This window comes from Schistocerca nitens, chromosome 10, assembly GCF_023898315.1.
Source record: "Schistocerca nitens isolate TAMUIC-IGC-003100 chromosome 10, iqSchNite1.1, whole genome shotgun sequence".
Taxonomy (NCBI): domain Eukaryota; kingdom Metazoa; phylum Arthropoda; class Insecta; order Orthoptera; family Acrididae; genus Schistocerca; species Schistocerca nitens.
This window is the reverse complement of record NC_064623.1, coordinates 214,274,768-214,283,634: the sequence shown is the minus strand read 5'-3', so window position 1 is coordinate 214,283,634 and position 8,867 is coordinate 214,274,768. Positions and strand designations below refer to the sequence as shown.

The following is an 8,867-nucleotide window of genomic DNA, read 5'->3' as shown; positions in this document are numbered from 1 at the left end:
TGTCACATGATGTAATATTGCTTTTTATATCAAAGCCTGCCGAAATTAGAGATGCAAACGCTGAGTTCCAGTGCACGGACCTGGCCGCGGCCACGCCCCCTTCCCGCCGGCAGCCTGCGCGCTGCCCGCTGAGCACAACACACCACGCCGCCTCACGCCACGCGCCCCCCCGCAGTGACTCACCAGTGGTGATATCTTTACATTTTCAACTTATTCCAACAAAAGAAAAAAACTTTTACTTCAACTTAGCAACAAGAACACTTGGCATGTTTACCTAATTCACACTGTTATGTTTTGTTCTAATTTTGTTTTGATATTTTATGATGTTTTGATATTTTATGATGATTTGATATTTTATGATGATTCAGGTATGTAAGTCCCCTTGCGACCCATAGGAGGTCTTTAGAATCTCTATACCCTCTCATAGATTAAGACCCCTGCCGTCTTCCGTGAGGGCCATTCTTAATCAAGTAATGTTCACTTTGTTTTGCAAGCTAAATTTGTTTACATTCAAATAATTACATTGAGCGATTTCACATACGTTCTCCGCTCCCACGGAAGGGGGAGGAATGTAAAGGATGAGCCAGACAATAGGGGATTTTACTTTATTATTTGAGCCTCAAACCGGTAACTTCGTTTTTCCATTACGGCCAAGCCACGGCCGGCAGTGTTAGCTGCCTGTAAATTCCTTCGTCCCACGGTCTAGTAACAGGAAGTCAGCACCGAGAAAGGGCACCTTGATCACGCGCCTCTCTCGTGTGCTGACGAGTTAACGCCGCCCCAGGCGTCGCTTAGCAGGCAACGCTCTGGAAAGTTCCATGCCGCCCGCACGGTTTGCTCGGTCCTGACCAATCAGGGTGGAGGAAGCCGCGTGGTGCGTCGAATATACCCGGCCGCCCTTCGCCGGGCCCGCTCTCTTGTATTCTTGCTCACCCGCGAGTCGGATGCGCGCCCTGTAGCACTGAACATCCCCCGCTTCTCCCGGTGCTGCGGCACTGTGGACTTAGTTTTGGCAGACAACCACTTTCGGTAGCTTCGCGAACAATGTTCGCCAAATTGTAAGCTCTGGCTCACCCTCACCTCCCTAGGCCTATGTAGCCCCTTTCATCATGCTTTAGCCAATAAATAGCCTTTCTCTAAAATTTACACTATTATTCCATAACGCCCACCGCCTGCCCATACCCGCCATCCTGTACAAACCTATCCATTTCCCTTTTTAAATGTTCTAACCTGCATGCCCGATTAAGGGATCTGACATTCCACACTCCGATCCGTACGACACAAATTTATTTTCTCCTGATAGCGACGTCCTACTGAGTAGCCCCTGTCTTGAAACATACGACACAGTAATTACCGAGCTATCCAAAATACAATGGTACACATTTTTAAAATGAAAAGGAGCAATTTAGTACACAAATGTCTAACACCGAAGGCTTTTTCTCGAGCACAGGAACTTGACAAGTCCTTAACCTGTTACCTTGTCTGATCATGATACATACTGAAACCTTTGACTAACAGACACAGTGAGGTATTCAGATTCAGCCAACCGGCCCACGCACCATTACACAGCATAATAAAGAAACCGTACATGACACACAGTCTGGCCGGCCGCGGTGGTCTAGCGGTTCAGGCGCTCAGTCCGAAACCGCGCGACTGCTACGGTCGCAGGTTCGAATCCTGCCTCGGGCATGGATGTGTGTGATGTCGTTAGGTTAGTTAGGTTTAAGTAGTTCTAAGTTCTAGGGGACTCCAGAATGAGATTTTCACTCTGCAGCGGAGTGTGCGCTGATATGAAACTTCCTGGCAGATTAAAACTGTGTGCCCGACCGAGACTCGAACTCGGGACCTTTGCCTTTCGCGGGCAAGTGCTCTACCAACTGAGCTGCCGAAGCACGACTCACGCCCGGTACTCACAGCTTTACTTCTGCCAGTACCTCGTCTCCTAGCTTCCAAACTTTACAGAAGCTCTCCTGCGAACCTTGCAGAACCAGCACTCCTGAAAGAAAGGATATTGCGGAGACATGGCTTAGCCACAGCCTGGGGAATGTTTCCAGAATGAGATTTTCAGTTTTAATCTGCCAGGAAGTTTCATATCAGCGCACACTCCGCTGCAGAGTGAAAACACAGTTTTAATCTGCCAGGAAGTTTCATATCAGCACACACTCCGCTGCAGAGTGAAAATCTCATTCTGGAAACATCCCCCAGGCTGTGGCTAACCCATGTCTCCGCAATATCCTTTCTTTCAGGAGTGCTAGTTCTGCAAGGTTCGCAGGAGAGCTTCTGTAAAGTTTGGAAGGTAGGAGACGAGGTACTGGCAGAAGTAAAGCTGTGAGTACCGGGCGTGAGTCATGCTTCGGTAGCTCAGTTGGTAGAGCACTTGCCCGCGAAAGGCAAAGGTCCCGAGTTCGAGTCTCGGTCGGGCACACAGTTTTAATCTGCCAGGAAGTTTCTAGGGGACTGATGACCACAGATGTTAAGTCCCATAGTGCTCAGAACCATTTGAACCATTTTTTTTGACACAGTCTGCTTACAACAGAAATAGATACAGCATTAAATTTCAATAGTATAATATAAAAATCCGAATGCACACGGTGACAAGACGTCTGGATTGAACCCCCACTGACAGCATAAACGGTAATGACACGTTTAAACGTTAACTACTCTGTCCCATTAACAGGAAATTAAAATACAACAGTAATTACAAAATGAAAGTGTGAACTCTCATAGGATAGGACTACAAGACGCGCGACCGACCAACGCTTCAGTTCGGATCACACTGTAGTTCAGTGGACTTGTGTTAATTTAACAGGTACGGCAAACGGCCTAAATGCATGCAGCCCAGCTCGCAGGCAAACGATCATCACAGCACAAGCGCTTCGGCGACACAAACATCAAAACCCGCTTACTGAACAGACGCTGGGACGCTCACTGTGAGGTCCAGACTGTGAAGCACGTACTAGACGGTGCGCCTAAACTGTACACCTATGCACCAGCGCCCCAAGCGTGCATATGTGTAATTACAGGCTGGTTAAAGTCGACCTATTACAGCATCCACGAGGAATTTACCTGCCGCACATGCGCAGTAGACTGTAGTAACGCGCAAAACGCAAATAGAACTGTCTGATCCCTTGTAAAGTCGTCCGTTCTACCACGGGAAACACAAGGGGAACAGTGTGACATATTGTAACATCATTCGTTCAAATTATTTGAGGTCAAGGATCCTGTTTAATAACAAGTTGTTTTCTTCTTATTATTTATTAATTGACTGTTTTCTCTGGTATAGGTTACTACTGTTCTGAATTACGGGCTCAACAGTTAGTTTTATATTACGACACTTGGTTACACAAGTATATGTGTATCTAAATTTACATTTACACTGCATTTTACACATGGAGGACGCGCTTATTTTAGGGGCTATTGCCCTGGTAGTGACTAATTATTCGGATTAAGGATCAACGGTGAAAACTAAAAGCCACATTTGGTTGAGTTCGACTCTGGGCCAGTGTTCATGCGTTTCTTAAGTGTTTAAAAGCCAGTTGCTGAAAGGAAGGAACGAAGGCATTCGAATATATTCACTGCTAATGAAAGAAGTGAGGCCTGGAGATCCGCAGGAATTCCGGAACTTCGTGAGGCTGGACATGGCCTGTTTCTAGAAACTGCTCCCTGTGATAATAGAAGACGGAATTAGCAAGTGTGACTCAGAGATGAGGGGGACTATCTCACATTGTCGAAAGAAAGAATTAAATCATATGTTTGCAGGTTTCGTGACCAGCCAAGATCACTGATAAAATAACGGTACATGCCCTGTTATGTTGCAGGCTGGTTGTAACATTGCGTTTTCTGGAGACTGGGGTCTCTTTTCAGAGTTTGGCTTTTAGCCACAGTATAGCAGAGTGCATCACTTCAAAAATGGCTCTGAGCACTATGCGACTTAACTTCTGAGGTCATCAGTCACCTAGAACTTAGAACTAATTAAACCCAACTAACCTAAGGACATCACGCACAACCATGCCCGAGGCAGGATTCGAACCTGCGGCCGTAGCGGTCGCTCGGCTCCAGACTGTAGCGCCTAGAACCGCACGGCCACTCCGGCCGGCATCATCACTTCAAAAGATCTTGTGGATTTACGCACTGCTATTTTTTAAGGCCTAGTAATTATAGACGCACTTGCCTTATGTTTCCCAGTCTGGAATATATATATATATATTGCGGTCAATCTGAAGTTTCGGATGAGATTATCTCAAAAACTATACATCGGGTAAAAATAGTGGATCAGACAAGTTCCTAAGCTCAAAGGGGGACATGAAATGATACTACACGTGACCGCCAGCAACCACCCCCTTGGCTCGTGCAAGGGGAAACATTTAAATCTGAAATGGAAACACCCATTTTTATTGCAGATTCCGATTCTCCATAAAAAAGTAATAAAGTTTTGTCTGAAATTCTTTTTAAAACCATTGACAGATTGCGCTGAAATCGAGAAAAAAGTAAAATAGTTTAGAATCCTAGAAAGACGCATTAAACCAATAAAAAATATACACCAATTCTTTCGTTACGACAAATTAAGGTACATGGACGTAATAGAATGATGTTCCCGTGGGGTGGTTTATTAGTGTGAGTCCCCTTGTATCTCAGTTTGGGGTGCTTAATTAATGCAATTAGCCACCAAGAAATTGTTCAAACTTACCCCCATTTCTTCAGTGCATGAAGTCAGTCGTCTGCGAAAGTTGCCCACAGTTTTGAGCAGCACATCCCTTGGTGTGGCTGCACACGCGAATGCGTTGCTCCATACCGTTTCTGGTTGTGGGCTTCAAAAACAATACTTTTTAAATAACCCCACAAAAGAAAATGAGATGTTAGATCTGGTCAAGGTGGAGGCCACTGAACTCATCCGCCGCGTCCTATCCACCGACTAGGTACCGTAAATTTAAGAAGTTGTAAATAGGATTCCCCAGTAACATTTCGGTTAAAAAAATACGGTCCTATCAAGTAACCTTTTAAAATTCCACACCAGACCACTATCGACCATTTGTGTTGATTGTCAACGGGTCTCTGCCTTTGTGGATTGGCAGGGGACCAATAATGACAACCATGGCGATTTAATTCGCCATTGTTTTTGAATGTGGCTTGATAGGTGAACATAACGTATCTAAAAAAGTCATTTTCACCTGTTATCATTTCCAAGGCCCATTGGCAGAAATGCATATCTTTCGTTGTTAATCCCTGTGTCAGTGTGAAATCCTCAAAACAGTTGATTTCGGTATTCCAGTTTGTCTCAGAATCGCACGACTACTAGTTTCGGGATCCAGTTGGACACAGGCGAGAACGGTAAGGCTACGAGCGTCATTTTCATTTTATTCGCGATAACGAGGTGGATGGTGCATGTATCCATTCCGGGCTCATTGAGTGCAATTTCGAATAACATTTTCTCTTGGATGTCGTCTGGGAAACGATCAGCATTCAGTTACGCAGCTGGAGCGTAATTGTTATGGCATTCACCTACAATTAGCATCATATCAACAATCTCTGTAGGAGGCTAGTGAGCCATGTTTCGCTAAAGAATAATTTACTTTAGTCATTTGATATTTACGGTTCACAATGTCTGATCGCAATGCACCTACCTTTATACTGGGCCATAGTTACCAGTTGGGCCACGGAAGCGCCTCAGTCGTGTAATACAATTGTGAAAAGTTCCCTAACGAGATTTTAATACCATTCCGCCTCCTTCCATAAAAAACTGTGGCGAGTAGGATACATTTTGTAAAACAATAGCTGAATTTGGCCTAATGAAAGAAATGGTGCACATTTTTTATCGGTTTGATGCGACCTTCTCGGATCTTTCGAAATTAGAGTTCTTCCCCAATTTTACTTGTTTCAAGATTTCAGCGCAATCTGTCAACGGTTTTAAAAAATGTTTCACACAAAGCTTGATTAATTTTTACGGGAAAATCCAAATCTGAAATAAAAATGGGGGTCACTTCTAGAATCATTTGATGTCCCCCTTTGAGATTACGAACTTTTCTTACCCCCTACTTTTATCCAATGCATAGTTTTCGATGGACCAGGGTGGTCCATTGATCGTGACCGGGCAAAATATCTCACGACATAAGCGTCAAACGAAAAAACTACAATGAACGAAACTAGTCTAGCTTGAAGGGGGAAACCAGATGGCGCTACGGTTAGCCCGCTAGATGGCGCTGCCATAGGTCAAACGGATATCAACTGCGTTTCTTTAAATAGGAATCCCCATTTTTATTACACATTCGTGTAGTACGTAAAGAAATATCAATGTTTTAGTTGGACCTCTTTTTTCGTTTAGTGCTGGATGGCGCTGTAATAGTCACAAACATATGACTCACAATTTTAGACGAACAGTTGGTAACAAGTAGGAGTTTTCAATTAAAATACAGAACATAGATATGTTTGAACATTTTATTTCGGTTGTTCCAATGTGATACGTGTACCTGATAACGCATGCTGATTACCTGTAAATACCACATTAATGCAATAAATGCTCAAAATTATGTCCGTCAACCTCAATGCATTTGGCAATACGTGTAACGACATTCCTCTCAACAGCTAGAAGTTCACCTTTCGTAATGTTTGCAGATGCATTGACAAAGCGCTGATGCATGTTGTCAGGCGTTGTCGGTGGATCACGATAGCAAATATCCTTCAACTTTCCCCACAGAAAGAAATCCGGGGACGTCAGATCCGGTGAAAGTGCAGGTCATGGTATGGTGCTTCGACGACCAATCCACCTGTCACGAAATATGCTATTCAATACCGCTTCAACCGCACGCGAGCTATGTCTCGGACATCCATCAAGTTGGAAGTACATCGCCATTCTGTCATGCAGTGAAACATCTTGTAGTAACATTTTGCTTATTTTTTTCATAGTTCCACATAACTTCTTCCTGTTTTCTCGATTGATCTGTGTTCAATTTTTCAAGGCCTATCCACTCTGCCAACTTATAACTAAATCTGAGGGGGGTGCGATGGGGAGGTTCCCTTGTAAGCAGCATACATAGCACACGCCCGTTGGCCATTTTATTACAATAGCCGTACATCAATACGATATCGACCTTTTCCACAATTGGTACACGGTCCATTTTAACACGGGTGATGTATCACGAAGCAAACACCAGTATTGTAACAGGGCTGGTTCTATTCCAAAATACCGTTATCCAAGATCGCGGCCGTGACGTCAGAGTCATTATGAACTGTTTTCATAACACCGTCACCCTTCCAAAGCATCGTTAGTCGAAGGTCGCACGCAATGTATCCGGCACGTGGTGCCTCTCTAATTGTTATTACCGTAGAGGGTTGTGACATAGAGAGAGTCCATTCCAAAGCATCGTTAGTAGACAACAACAAGGTCGCACGCAGTGTATCCGGCAAGTGGTGACTCTCTAGTCGTTATTACCGGCGCGGGGTTGTGACATAGAGAGAGAAACCCTTTCTGGAACTCGAACCCTGCTCCTCCTGGGTGGAAAGGCCAAGTGCTCCCACCTAACACAATTAAACCACCAGACACACATCGAATTGATACGAAATTAAAAAATACCGGAGCCCTTTCTGGGACTCGAACCCTGATGCTCCTGGACGGAATGCTCAAGTGCACCCCCAACACATGAAACATGTCTAGATGCGGGAGAGGAAGGTTAGGTTAGTTTACTTTATTTATTTTGGTCGAGAAACTGAAGCAAAGATCGATCCTAATTGCGTAATTAATCACAAAGATAGGCCCTAATTACACAACTATATGCAAAGCACTACAGAAGGACGGCATAAAATCGCAATACGCCGCGAAAACTGACGATACCATACAACTGGTGTTATCCTGCCAAGAAAAAAATTCGCAGAACCACTCGAAACCAGCGACAGAAACATCGAAACTCTACCCTACACCTACAAGCTGCCAGAGTTGATATTAGCTAACTTTGAGAAGGGTGTATTTCCTGCTTTTCATGTATGCGTGTTTCTACTGCATTACAGAGAAGTTATCAGAGTTTTTTTTTTTCTTTGTATACGTCTACGGCATTGCATGTTTCGAATTCTTTAAGTTCAATGGGCTCCATGTACAATTAATCTTAAGGGGATACGGAATCACCTATCCCCGCAATGTTAATATATGCCTACTATAGGGAACATTTTCTCACAAACTACTGGAGACAGAGAGGTAAAAATTTTACTGTATGTGCATTCATATGTTACAACAATACTGAAACAACAGTTTATTGTCAAAGTATTTTCTTACAGAGATATTGTACATTTATTTTTAAGTAAATTTTTTCCATCGCTTTTTACTAGACTATCACCCCTAAGTCTTTTGTAAATCAAGTAATTAAAAAATCGTTGTTTCAGTATGTAATAGGGACCTATGTCACTACGTCATAAAAATTTCAGACTTCTAGGTTGACCAGTACCTGAGATAATGTTCCTAGATGAAGTAAAAAGTAAACTTACGGGAAACGGAGAAAGAAGATTAAAACATTCCTGATCCGTAGCTAATACCCCCTTCACAGTCTTCATAATCATCTTCAAGTCTTCTTTTGGCACCCCTCTGCACCTGTCTTGCTTTTTTCACTAATGTCTTGATTATATTATCAGCATGCCTTAGTCTGTGCTGATCTAAAAAGAACATAGCACGTACCGTACGGGAACCAACACACATACCCAACTTTTGAAGGACCTGGCATTTAGTTATATTTCCAAGATTGAAGGTTGCCACAGCATCATACACACCAAAATGTAGTGTATTAATTCCGACAAACACTGTTTTTGGGAGACGATGCCATATCACACTATTCAAGCACTCGTTGGGGTTCTGCGTTTTTCCGTGAAGACATTTCATCAGAAGACTT

At 43.6% G+C, this 8,867-nt stretch overlaps 1 protein-coding gene and 1 long non-coding RNA gene across 6 annotated transcripts in view; one reads left to right on the top strand and one right to left on the bottom strand.

Annotated features, from left to right (window-relative positions):
- Positions 1-8,867, bottom strand: part of LOC126210404 (speckle-type POZ protein-like) — a 711,709-nt gene that overhangs the window by 266,694 nt on the left and 436,148 nt on the right. The window lies entirely within an intron of this gene.
- LOC126210418 (uncharacterized) overlaps positions 1-8,867 on the top strand; it is a 313,609-nt gene that overhangs the window by 49,641 nt on the left and 255,101 nt on the right. The gene's annotated exons all lie outside the window — the stretch shown is intronic.